The sequence below is a fragment of the Rhipicephalus sanguineus genome, chromosome 4 (genome assembly GCF_013339695.2).
Source record: "Rhipicephalus sanguineus isolate Rsan-2018 chromosome 4, BIME_Rsan_1.4, whole genome shotgun sequence".
Classification (NCBI taxonomy): domain Eukaryota; kingdom Metazoa; phylum Arthropoda; class Arachnida; order Ixodida; family Ixodidae; genus Rhipicephalus; species Rhipicephalus sanguineus.
Window position 1 is genome coordinate 2,633,842 of NC_051179.1, and position 12,744 is coordinate 2,646,585.

The 12,744-nt window shown below is 45.2% G+C and overlaps 1 protein-coding gene across 12 annotated transcripts in view; it reads left to right on the forward strand.

Annotated features, from left to right (window-relative positions):
* The first annotated feature begins 8,960 nt into the window (after positions 1 to 8,960).
* Positions 8,961 to 12,744, forward strand: part of LOC119389290 (serine/arginine repetitive matrix protein 2) — a 351,568-nt gene continuing 347,784 nt past the window's right edge. For 9 of the 12 annotated variants that reach the window (XM_037656491.2, XM_037656493.2, XM_037656492.2 and 6 more), the window contains exon 1: positions 8,961 to 9,122. The gene's annotated coding sequence lies outside the window, so the exon portion shown is untranslated. The remainder of the gene's footprint in view (positions 9,123 to 12,744) is intronic. The other 3 variants (XM_037656495.2, XM_037656496.2, XM_049414384.1) reach the window with 1 other exon arrangement.

Sequence of the window (12,744 nt, forward strand, 5' to 3'; positions counted from 1 at the left end):
CAAAACCCTTCGCGCTAGCAGACGACCCCCGCTCTCCAAGCGCAAAGCGCGACTGCAGCGCTGTGGTGGCGGGTGCGGCGACAGGCCGCCTCCTCCCTACGCGCGCCGCGAGGAGATACGGAACTGAAAAAGTATCTATAAACGTTGGCTGCTACCCTACCACCCTACTACCAGGCCCCGGAAAGTCTCAAGTTCTAGCGATCGCCGCAGAGGGCGAAAAAATCGACCGCGGCGAGTTCCATCGATATGCGCGCAGAGTGGAGCTACTAACTCCTCTTTTAGCGGTCGGCTATCTTAGTTTGCATTTTCCCTGCTAGGGGCGCTAAACCACCCAAATTTTCAACTTTAAGAAATTGTTTTGCGCAAGCCAATGAATCATTCAAACATGTTATTTTGCTTTGGATAGCTAGAGAGTTACTTATGTTTAGACTTAATATGTATAGCTGCTTTTTAATTGAAGTGTCAACGTTTTAAGACTTCAAGGGGCCCTGCAACACTTTTCGAGCATGCTCAAAAAGCGCTGCCGATCGGTAGTCGAGGCTCCCGAGAACACGCGAGCCAAATATTATAGCGATGCGCACGGCCTGGAATTTACAATAAATTCTCAAAGTCAGCTGAAAATCGCTCCCTCTTCTCTCGACAAATGATGTATTAGTCCGCAAAATATGACGCGATTGTCGGCAGTTCCACCATTGGCTGATGTTATAATCACGATAACACCCTCATTATTACTTTCGTTGTTAATTTTGAGTTCAATAAGTAGATAATATGTATGTTTATATTCTGTTATCGCGTTAAAAACACCGAACAAACATTAATATTAGCACTTCCGGTCTCACCGACAGCTCGTCTGCTCGTAGTTGCGTGGTTCCGTTTTCTTCGCCATGCGCAGTGCCGAAAACGTGAATATTTCTGTGCTTTTGACCATCGCCGGTTGCCGTTGAGAGTGGCAGCCGTTCGAGTGTTGCCTCGTCAGCTGGGAACTGCATCGTCGGCACGTTCTCACGACCGACCGAGGCAGCCGTGCAGCATGTCTCCGATAACAATGCTGGCGTCCGGTAATGGCGGCGCTTCGGGGTCGTCTGCCAGTGCCGTCTTACGAGGCGGTGTATCGGAGTATGGGCCGAAACCGATCTCAGCTGTCATTCGTTCCAAACGAGCGCGCAGGTTTGCTTCCATGGTTGGCAGAGCGATGAAAACACTACGGCGTTCGAGGTGCACACCCAACATTACCAAACCGACGCGCAGTTTTCAAGCACGCGCGATACACATCGGCTCCGCTCGACGAGAACGACGCAAGCCGACCGGAAGTGGCGGCACAGACCACGTGGTTGCGCCCAGACGTCAGAGAGAAAAAAATGAAGAAAAAATTTCCGCCGGCGCTCTTGGGCGGAGCCTCGCTCGTCTGCGCTCGCTCCCTCGAGTCGCTGCCTAGCTCTCCGCGCGCTCGCGGCGTTGAGTTGAGGGAGAAAGCTGCGGAACGTGATCTCTATAATTTGGTAACACCACTTAGACTTGACGGATTCGAAAAATTTTTGCGGCATATGACTCGTGAAGAGTCATACGTCAATAATAACACTATTCCAATATAACTAAGAAAGGTGTTGCAGGGCCCCTTTCAGTGATGACTAACTGGACCAAAATCCAATTTGTATCCATCTTTTCCGTGGCCGTTGGCGTTCAAATTGTTCGGCGGCAACGTAAATGCGGAAGCACCTTTCGCTATCTAGCCACCATACTTTCGCTTCAGTTCGCAGACGCCCTTTTATCTTTACAGCAATAGTAGCTGACTCAGTTTACCGGCGAATTTAGGAATGCCGCAGCGATCGAGATCGAGGGGTACATTTGACGCTTTCATGGAGTCGATCTGTTGATTCCGCACCGCAAACAGGTAAGCCGGAGCGTCAGTTATGCTCTTGTTCAATGGTCCGTCGTCGTTTCTTTGACATTTGTTACATCATTAATGTATTACTATAATGACGAATACATAAACCACATATTGTTCAGTGTCAGCTTTGCATTGCCGTGTAACTTGCACACGCGACACGTCTGGTTTGTGATTTCGGTGTACTGTACCTAAAGGGATTGCGCGTGATTTTTCAATAGGACGCCTAGGCAATTTGAAGTGGCTATGCGTGCAGCGTTTCTAATAATCGAGCACAAGTTTTTTAAAAGAGATTTTATATCCGCGAGGGGCGCGAACAGCGGTGATTATTGAACGTAATGGTAATCGCATTAGGTGAAAGAGAACGTTTAAGTGCTTTGGGGTTCTTCATGAATGATTAGATTGTGTGAAACATTTAGATTATTATCAGCAGTCCTTAAAGTCAAGGGAGCTTAAAGTTAATGCGGTCTCTAGGGGTCTCATACCCCTCCACCGATATTGAGACCTAAGACCCATCTCGCCAGAATGTAGGGGTGTGTGTGTGTTGGGACTGTCGAGATTGTTCAGGAACTCTTATCATTTTCCTTGGTTTCACGATTACTATAAAATCTAAATTTTTAACGAATTTTGCCTGATGAGTATTTTGTACCTTCCACCCTGTAACGGCAGTGGTTTCGCGAATAATATTTCTTAGGTCACAAGTGTCGAAGCTTCGTTTCGCTGCTTCCATAGATGGTAATTTTCATTGTTTACTTGATTGAAAGTGTGTATTTCATCTGATGTGCTTTTTTCTAAAGCGGATATAGAATTAATGTAATGATGTGTACTTTCAGAATACCAAGATTTCCCCGACTTCTCTCCAGAACTCTCAGCATCAAGGTGTGAGACCAGTAAGTGGGAGCTTTCCAAAAATAAAGCACAATGCCACTGCTCCTGCTTAAATTTATATAGTGATATACAGCATTCTTTTCCAGTGCCCCTCAATATCTCTCCACCAATACAAGAGCCAGCATCCTAGGGGGCACAGGAGCCATTGCCAACAGCACCAACTACACAGAGTAGGTATTGTTCCTCTTATTAAAGCAAGATTAATACAAGATTACATAGTAATTCCAGTAACTGTGTCTTCATTCTACAAAACAAAAAGGAATTATTCCCACATGCGTCCCCAATATATAAATATTGGCACTAAAACTGGTTAATGATACAGCTCATTACATTAAGTAGATGCTTTCATTAAATAAATGCACTTTTGTTTTAATGTTTTACTATCTGCCACTGGGTGTGTGCCTACATTTGGCCAGTCATATACGTGGCTGTGTGACAAAAAATACATTTTGCCTGTGTTTATTTTGTTCTCATAACATGCAAAAATACCAAATTAGCCTTTTACACTAGCCTGACCTGGTATTTCAATTTGGGCATAGCTTGCAAATTTTGTAAAGGATGCACACAAAATTCCAGGTAATAATATGTTGCATTAAAATACAAATGTACGTGTTTCTAGTGTACCAAACTTAGCAAACCATTTAACCAAGGTGTAAGTTTTAAAGCCTCTTGCTTAGACTTAACATTAGTGATGTGGCTTTTTGATTTTCCAGGAACCCCAAGAGCCAGGACCAGGACTCGGAAAGTGCTCACTCCACGTGATATGAAGAGGCTTCAGCACTACTGCGATGAGAACTCCCACCTCCATCAAATTGTTGCAAGACTTAAAAAGTCCAAGAAACCAATTGCATCTCATGCGCAGCTTCTTCTTGAAGCAGGCAGGTACCTAAAGAAGGACTTTTTGGAAATTCTAAGAGTGCAAATGCATCTGCAACCACTGAAAAAACATGGGAGACGATGGCTGATGCAACTTAGACAGTTTGCCCTCAGTCTTTACTTTACAAGCCCTGAGGCATATAAATATCTATCAAAGGTACTAAGTAGGGGTGTGCGAATAGTGAAATTTCATCTCGAATCGAATAGTGCCGCATAGTGGCCGAAAATATCGAATAGTATCGAAGCGTGCACTGTCAGTAACGGCAAGAGAAAGGAAAAATCAAGAAAGCTACGACGTGGTGACAGGTTTCTTACGTGCTTGTTCGGGAGTTTTTTTTTTTTTTCTTCAGGTTTTATGGGCGCGCAACCATGTTGATAGAAGAGCTGCCATTCCAGTTAGCCGTGCCACTCTTAACCTCTTGGGCAACAGAGGGTGGTGGTACAGTAGCTAGTTTTTTTTTTTCGTATAATTGTACAATACGGCTCATCTGGCAACGGTCACGTTATTGTGCTCCATGGCCATGCTCTGGGCCCAAAAATCTTCAGGCGCCCGTTCACAGCAGCGTTTTGTTTGAGCACCGGAATGATGGGAGTTTCTGAACGAGTGGTGCAGTACGGCAGTGGCGAATGTGCAGCGTGATCAAATTTTCACATGTGAAGCCAATCCTCAAGGGTTTCGCATGCCAAATTCGGGACGTTCTACGGCACTTGCGGCATACGCGACCGAACTATTCAAAAGTCCGTACCTTCGTTTCGGAAGTGAAGTTGAGAAGGGCTTGCCACTTTTCTTGTCTTTCTTTTTTTTTACGTGCTGAAATAACATAACCTCCTCTAAAGTAAACACGCGCTCATTTTCGAACCAGGAAATCGGTGAAAGTTTTAACAAAGGCCTATTGTAACGACGTTAGCGTTAGTTTTAGCCACCCCACCTTCACCAAGTTGCACCAGTGGCCTTTGTCGCATTTTAGATATTCGTACTGTCGAATTATTCGAAAGTTTGAATACTAGCTATTCGAAAGTCGAATCGAATTATTCGATTAGTTAGTATTCGACTCGAATTCGAAACTCGAATATTCGCACACCCCTAGTACTGAGCCTTCCCACAGTAAAGTCCTGAAGGACGTGGCTGTCGGCCGTAAATATAAAGACAGGAGTTCTGCCTCAGATTCTCGAGTTATTCAAAGGAAAGGCAAAAAGAAATTGGGAAATTCAAGACAGAGCTTGCTGCCTAATTTTTGACAAAATTTCATTAAAAAGAAATCTGCAGTATGACCCTAAGAAAGACATCATACATGGATATGTTGATAATGCCAGAGAAAGAACAAATGGCACAGCGCACACTGCAGCAGTTGTGGTCTCTGGGATAGCGAAGAAATGGATACAGCCAGTAGCCTTTTTGAGAAGAGAGGGGACAGTTCACGCAGGGCCCCTTTTAATGTCATTGAAAAAGCTAATCATTGAGCTAAAGGCATGTGGCCTCTTCGTCAAAGCATTGGTTTGTGACCAGGGTAGCAGCAATTGCGTTATTGCAAGGACACTGGGTGTGAGCCCTGACAGGCCTTTCTTTATTGATGATAAATAGAAGATTTCCTTCATTTTTGACGTCCCCCACCTGTTGAAATGTATGAGGAATAATCTGAGTAAGCATGATATTCCTGTTGGTGATATTGTTGCTTCCTGGGGGCATATTAAGATTTGTATGAATCAACACATCACCTGAAACTAAAATGCCTACCTAAATTCACTGAGGGCACATCTATGAAAGTGCATTTGGTAACATGAAAGTAAAGTGGGTGCTCAGCAACAGTGTCTATCTGGCAATAGAAGCATTCATAGCATTTAATGTTCTCCACCAGAAGCCACAAGCACAGCTGAGTTTGTTTGAAAATAGATCACTTGTTTGATTCATTTAACAATTCTTGTGTAAAGATCGCTGAGAGAAAAATGAGGTATACAATTAATACTTCTACAGGGCACATTGAATTCTTGCATTCTTGGATTGCATGGATTAAATCTTGGAAATTCAAAGAGCCTAGGCAACCAAGAACCATTTAGGGCTGGCAGGTCACAATTAAAGCGGTTTGTATGCTGTGGGCAGATCTGCAGGAATCCTATAACTTCAAGTTTTTGCTCGCTCGTCGTCTGAATCAGGATCCCTTGGAGAACTTGTTTGGGATCATTCGGCAGCAGCACAGCTGTAACGAGACTGCAAACACATTTCAGTTCACTGCCGGTCTCAGGCATATCATTGTCGGGAAGCTCTTCAAGCTTTCAGATGGCAGCAACTGCCAAGCAGATAAGGCTGTTCTTCTAACTGAGCTAGAGAAATTAAGACTCGATCAAGAAAGTCCTACCGTGGCCGACACCTTCAGCTCAAACCTTTCAGACACCGAAGAACCAGCAGATGTACTTGAATCAAACATAGTTTGTTACGTGTCAGGATACCTAGTACAAGCATTTCTGAAAAAAGCACCATGCTTACAGTGCAAGGATCTCTTGAAAGACAAAAGCCAAGATTTGTCTTCACCAAATCTCCATGATGTTCAAAGCAGTGGAGATGCAGGACAAGACTCTAGGTAATTTAACAGTGCCCACAGAAGCAGCTTTCAATTTTGTCAGAAAATTGGAAGAAGCATTCTCTGTTCAAATAGGTGCTGTAGCACACTTGAGAGGGGTGTCAGAGAAACTGCTTCGTATTATGATGGAAGTGACTAATGGCCCATTTTGCAGTGCTCACTGTCGCAAATTGTTTCTGCAAATGTTTGTACTAGGGGTGTGCGAATTGTGAAATTTCACCTCAAATCGAATCGAATAGTGGCCAAAAATATCGAATAGTATACTTACACAAAATGTGTACCGCCAGTTACGGCAAGACAAAGGACAAATCAGGGGCGCTACGGCGTGCCGACAGTTTCATTACGCACTTGTTTCAGTGTGGCTTTTGTTTCAGTTTCTATGGGCGCGCAAGCATGTTGATAGAAGAGCCGCCATTCCAGTCAGCAGCGCCACTCCAAACCTCCTAAAGACTAACAGAGGGGGGTACGGTGGCTAGTTTTTTCCCCATGGTCGTGCAATACGGCTCATCTGACAACGGTAACGTTGTGCTTCATCGCCATGGGTGCTCCGTGCCCAAAAATCTTCGGGCGCCCATTCACAGCAGCGTTTCAACTGCGTGCCGCAACGATGGAAGTTTCTGAACGAGTGGTTCGGTGTGGCAGTGGCGACTGCCCAGCGTGAACAAACTTTTACAAGCAAAGCCAATGACAGAGGGTTTCGCAGGTCAAAGTCGGGACGTTTCACGGCGCTTGCAGCATATGCGACCGAACTGCGCAAGAAGTCCGTGCCTGCGTTTTGGGAACAAGGTTGTGAAGGGCTTGACAGTATTCTCATGTGTTTTCCTACGTGCGGAAATGACAATCTCTTTTAAGATGAGCGTGCGCTCGCTTTTGAACCAGAATGTCAGTGAAAGTTTTAACGGAAGGCCTAGTGTAACGACGTTAGCGTTAGTTCTTGCCACCCCACCCTAACCAAGTTGCACCATCGGCCTTTGTTGCACTTTAGATATTTGTCCGGTCGAATTATTCGAAACTTCGAATACTACCTATTCGAAAGTCAAATCGAATTATTCGAAACTTCGAATACTAGCTATTCGAAAGTCGAATCGAATTATTCGATTAGGTACTATTTGATTCGAATTCAACACTCGAATATTCGCACACCCCTATTTTGTACATATTAGAATTCTTTGGAATTCAAAAACAGAGAATTAAGCCAGGCAAAGACTTGGAAGTCTGCTGAAAAAATTGACTTAGCAGTTCAAGACTATTGTTTTTGTGCTCATACACTGCTGTGTTATAATTGTTCTAAGCAAAAAGGATAAGCAATCCAAGGAGCTCATGACTTGGTTGTACAATTTTACTTGTTGTCCATGTGTTTACAAGCAATGTACTGATATTTCCTACAGTATTGTTGTGACCATGAAGTGTTTGTTATGTATCTGTGTTGTGAATTAAGCTGGTTACTTACAATGTGGGAACGCACAGAATGATTACACCATACCTACTACTTTCTGGACACTTGCCGTGCTGTCAAGTGGGCTCTTTACCAAGAAAGGTTGGAATTTTCCCAGCCCGCTTGTCTGCGGTCAGCTGCAAGCTGAAACAAATTTTGTGCTACTCCGAGCCATTACTTGCCTCTTTGGACAAAACTTAGCCGATTGCCTCTGCGGAGAGAAACTAGACGTTTGGATAATTTTTCTTCCAGGGCGAATTTATTATAGGTTCGCTCCACCAGTTAAAATAGTTTTGAATCCATAGAAATTTAATATATGAATTGTTTTTGGAGAATTACGCGCTGAAACCACGATGCGATTATGACGCGCATCATAGTGGGCACTCCGCATCAGTTTTGACCACCTGGGGCTCTTTCGAAATGCCTGTCACGGCGGCCGCATCCATTTTGTCGCCTAGTTTTCCTAGGCGATAAAACAAAACAAATGCGGCCGTCGTGGAGGGAATTCACACCCACGTCCTCGCATTTACCAGCGCGGCACCTTACCTGCCATGCTAAACTTGTCAAGAAACAAGCCAGTAGTAAGGAAAATACGGATTCGGGTGGTTTGAAGTCAAAAGGTCGAGAGAAGCGAGTTTTGCCAGCCACTGAGTTTTGCGCTGCAAGCTATCGTATTCTCTCCGCAAGGCTACCGGCCAGGTGATGTCCCAAAGAGGCTGCATAAAATTGGCACGAGGAAATAGGGAAATAATTATAGTGTACACGAGCGTATACATACGTTTCGTAGCTCTTCTTGCTCGTGCGTTCGCGCTTTATGAGCCACTACTTCACGATGTAACCGCGTTGTTTGCTTGTGTGAACGCTCAGTGGTGTACTTTGTCTTGTAATGATTTATGAATATGTAATAAAACATTATCAGGCTTACACATCGCCGGTGTTGTGTGCGTTAATGCCAGTTGAGGCATTGGCGTCTCCTGGCACCTTCGTAGCATTTCACACAGTTGGGGCACGGAATACACACGAAAGACAGTTCAGAAGATTCATTACGACACTCGCAGGGCTCGGTAAGTGAACAAAACGTGGCATATACATTTATTTCTTTTGTACGAGCACGGGCGACCGGAGCGCACTGCACAGCAACCAAAAACGAGCGACGGCAGCCATATTGCATAAAACTCATTTCCGTTTCCTGTTGTACAACGGCATCTCTTGGTCGGCTACTTTAGTTCACAACGCCACCGCTACCCTTATTTCCGTTGCACTGTCAAAGCAACGGTCAAAGGTACAGTTTCCCTTCTCTAAGTGTATGGGTGTTCTCTGCTACTACTACGTAAACAGGGCCGCCTTACACTTGCGTGTTGTGTCGGGTTGGTTGCGGTCGTTGGCGGGCGAGTCACCCGCAAACGTCGATTTGCTTGTGTCTGTACGCACTACCATAACGACCAACAGCAGCTGGACAACGGTGAGTAACTCTCATTGCGCCCCTCGTAAGCACATGGCTTGCACTCAAGTGTGACGGCCTTTTCCACGGTTGTGCCGAAACTTCGATCGAGTCGCTCATGGCCCACTGCGCATTTTCTACTCAGGCTCAACATACGCTCGTTATATCGCTACGTGTGTACTGTACAGTAGCACTTTTAGAGCGTCTGCAGGCTATGCGCTACTTAATCATCATGAACAAAAAGTCTTGGCCCGGGATGAGTGCTATCAATCTCGCATATTTGCGGTCGTAGTATGCACTCGGCTGCTGCCTGAAATGGGTCGATTTGAACAAAGGCATGTTATTTTTCAACGCAAAGCATTTCTTAGCGAGCCAAAGGTACTTTGAGCGTCTGTATCTACGTATCTATCTGTCTAGCCGCCTACGTCTGGGTGCTCTCGTGATCGCCTCCTTTCAATAAAGGTGTTTCCATCAGTGATCGCCTCCTTAACATGGTGTAGACCAAAATCAGCATGGGAAGGTGAGAGGGTTTGACGGATATGACTACGTCGTCAAACCCTTTCCTCCAGACATCTGTGGCACATACCCGTATACCACGGGCCGCGGTTTACGTCACAGGTGATTGACAGTTTATATCTACCCACGAATGGCGAGAACAGACATTGGTAATTTAAATGGGAGAGCATTAAGAAAAACCGAAATCGGCAGTGTCGACCCGGCGAATGCAAAGAATAAAAATCGGGATCCCAGCAGGAATCAAACTCAAGCATTCTGCGTGGCAGTCAGGTATTCTACCATAGAGCCCTGCCAGGTCTTGAAGCTGGTTTGGAAAAAGACCCTATGCAGGCGTAGTGTCGGCACAACGTCAATTGTGGTTGCAGTGCTGGCTATCTAATTTTATAACAGAGCAATAAACATTACATATGTACTGCTATGACACAAGCGTCATGTCGGGTTAACGTCAATTGTGGTTCCAGTGTTCGCTCCACTTTTATAGCAGTCTAATGAATATTACATTTGCATTCCTATGATTCAGCAAGCAATATTCAAGCGTTACTCGACCCCGGAGGAATACGGTCACGAACGTTACGTACGATATGCACATCATTGCACCGTAAAGTGCACTTTGTCTCGATAATACATGTCTGCTCTAATGTGACTGATGATGTTACGACAGACCACAAGTTACCTTTTAAACGCCAGTGTAGTCTACGCTCCTGGTAAAGTCCACGATGTGCAAACAACTGCTACTCTTACGGAAAACTCGTCGGTCTACCTCGTAACGCTTGGCTAAAAGTAAAAAAATTGCAGCATAGAGACTTCACGGCTGCTGCACATGAAACCAGTTCTTACTAGGCATGGGATCTGCCTAATTTTTTTATTAGTAGACGGGCTGTTCCCAAGCATTTCTTTCGGTGGCTACCTAGAAATTTTGGCTGAAGATGCCTCGTCGTGCTGTGTACTTCTCAGTCCAACCCGTATGCAAGGTATATGTAAACTGGTAGCGTAACTTCCGTAGAAGCCCACGTGTCAAGCTGGTGGCTAGTTGTTGCAACAGTCGCCATCTATGTGAAGAGGGGACAAACAGAATTAAAAAAAAGAAAAAGATGACGTCACAACCGGAAGCGGAAATGACGTCACGTTTTAACGCGATGGGCGCGAAATTATGAAATTTTTTGACAGGGCGCCGCTTCTTACTTTTCTTTTTTAGCTGCACGTTCTTTTTCTTATCACTATGACAGCTCCATAATGGAAGCCTGCAAGATAACGGGAAGACGAAAAAGACAGATTTGATAAATAAGGTGTATTTTATTGGCGAAATATTGCAGTTGAACAGGATATTACCCCAAAATATATAACACAGAAATCAGAAGTAGCATAACAATTCAACGTGCACACCTTTCAGAATCGAGGGGAAACCGATGCAGTGAGACGCCTGGCGTTAAAGCGTTGCTCTTGCATCCGTAGACAGCGCAGCGTTTCTTTGCATAGCGTGGCGGACTCATCGTCCCGAAGGGCGACAGCACGCCGGCCGTGCGCTGGCAAAACACAGTCACTGAAACGGTTCCCGATGGCTGCGATGGGCTATATTACCTTCTGCCAAGTACCACGACTAGAAAACAACGCTTATGTGAGGAAATCACCTACGGATGACAGGCACAAACCTACTGCGCAAAAACGAGCGACGCCATTTGCATCTGAAAATGCGCAAAACCGTTGGCCCATGTTACCAGACTGCCTGCATGTGCCCGCTGTTTCTGAAAATAAACGAAAAAAATTGGCCACTCAACCACATACCCAAGACTAAAGTTTGATTAAAGTAATCTACTAATTTAATTCGTGACAAATAAAATTAAAACTATTGAAAATAAACGTTTATTTAATTTTTTGTTTTCATTATTTGTCCCCCCCTCACCTAGTAGCTCTTTAATCGTCACGCGGGTGTTGATGTTTGTCGCAATAGGTTTCCGACCACTTTTCGTTCCGACTTTCGCGACCTATTTAGATTGACCTTGCCGTATGTGCAGGGATATCCAAACGCACCCCTCCCCCCCGTTTTTTTGATGAAGACGAAATGTGTTTACATTAAGGCGCACCTTAAACAACTCCCAGTGGGTCGAAATTAATTTGTAGTCCCTGGCACTGCAGCATGCCTCGTGATCATATATTGTGGGTTTTACCTCTTTGTGCATTGAACCGTGCAATCGTTGCCACGAAGTCCTTGGGTGCTTGTTGGTCAGCATGACTTTGGTTTCGATAGGCAGCAGTGCACCAACAACTGGAAATGCCTGTGCTTGGCTCATTTTTAGATCAAAGTAATCCAAGCTCAAAGTTTGTGTTGTCCTTGACGCCTGTCTCTCTCCCGCTAGTGTTGCTCTTTATGTTGTCGTAAAGCGCTCGGTTTTTATTGTGCTTTGTGGTGGGAGGCCTTCCAACTATCGGGCCTCGAGACCAAGGACCACCTTTACGTGCTCCGAGTGCACATGCTCCATACCCTAGCAGTGTGTGCAGGAAACGTTTTTGTACAGTGAAGGCTTGGCCAAAGAGAGTGCGTGTTTGCCTCCATACCGGGAAAGACAGGGACAGAAAAGGCACGCATAGAGCTGACTGGCAACTGAAGTTTATTGCAGCAAAGAACGTAAATAAATACACATCTACGTATTGGCCCTCGTCAATAACAAGAAGAAAGAGATATGGACACCGATGCAATAAGCTGTGAGCACATGACAACAGTGTTTAACATCGTGATTAGTCAGCAGAAAGGTACTGTTGTGTTCTGGCTCGCGCCCCAGTGGAGGGTGACTAACGGGACTCGCAGCTCCATGGAACGCGGTTGTTCTCGGAGCTTACCCTGGTGTCCATGAGAAGTTTGTGGAAGGCCACTGGACTGGTCAACTTTCCAAAACGCAGTGCAGGTGCTCTTCTCGAGCTTGGTGACAGGAGCCGCTCTGACTCCTTGACCCCTCTCGTACCGCTGGCCACCCCTTCCTTTTGTAAATCGACCGGAACGGGCAGAGTGAGAGGTGGTGAGAGAAGACGGACAGCAGAGGCCCGAAAATGCGGGTTCCCGAACTGCTGGGCCAGTTGAAGTTTTCTCAGTGTTAAATCAGGTTTTCTAAGTTAGTACCTCGAAGTCATAACT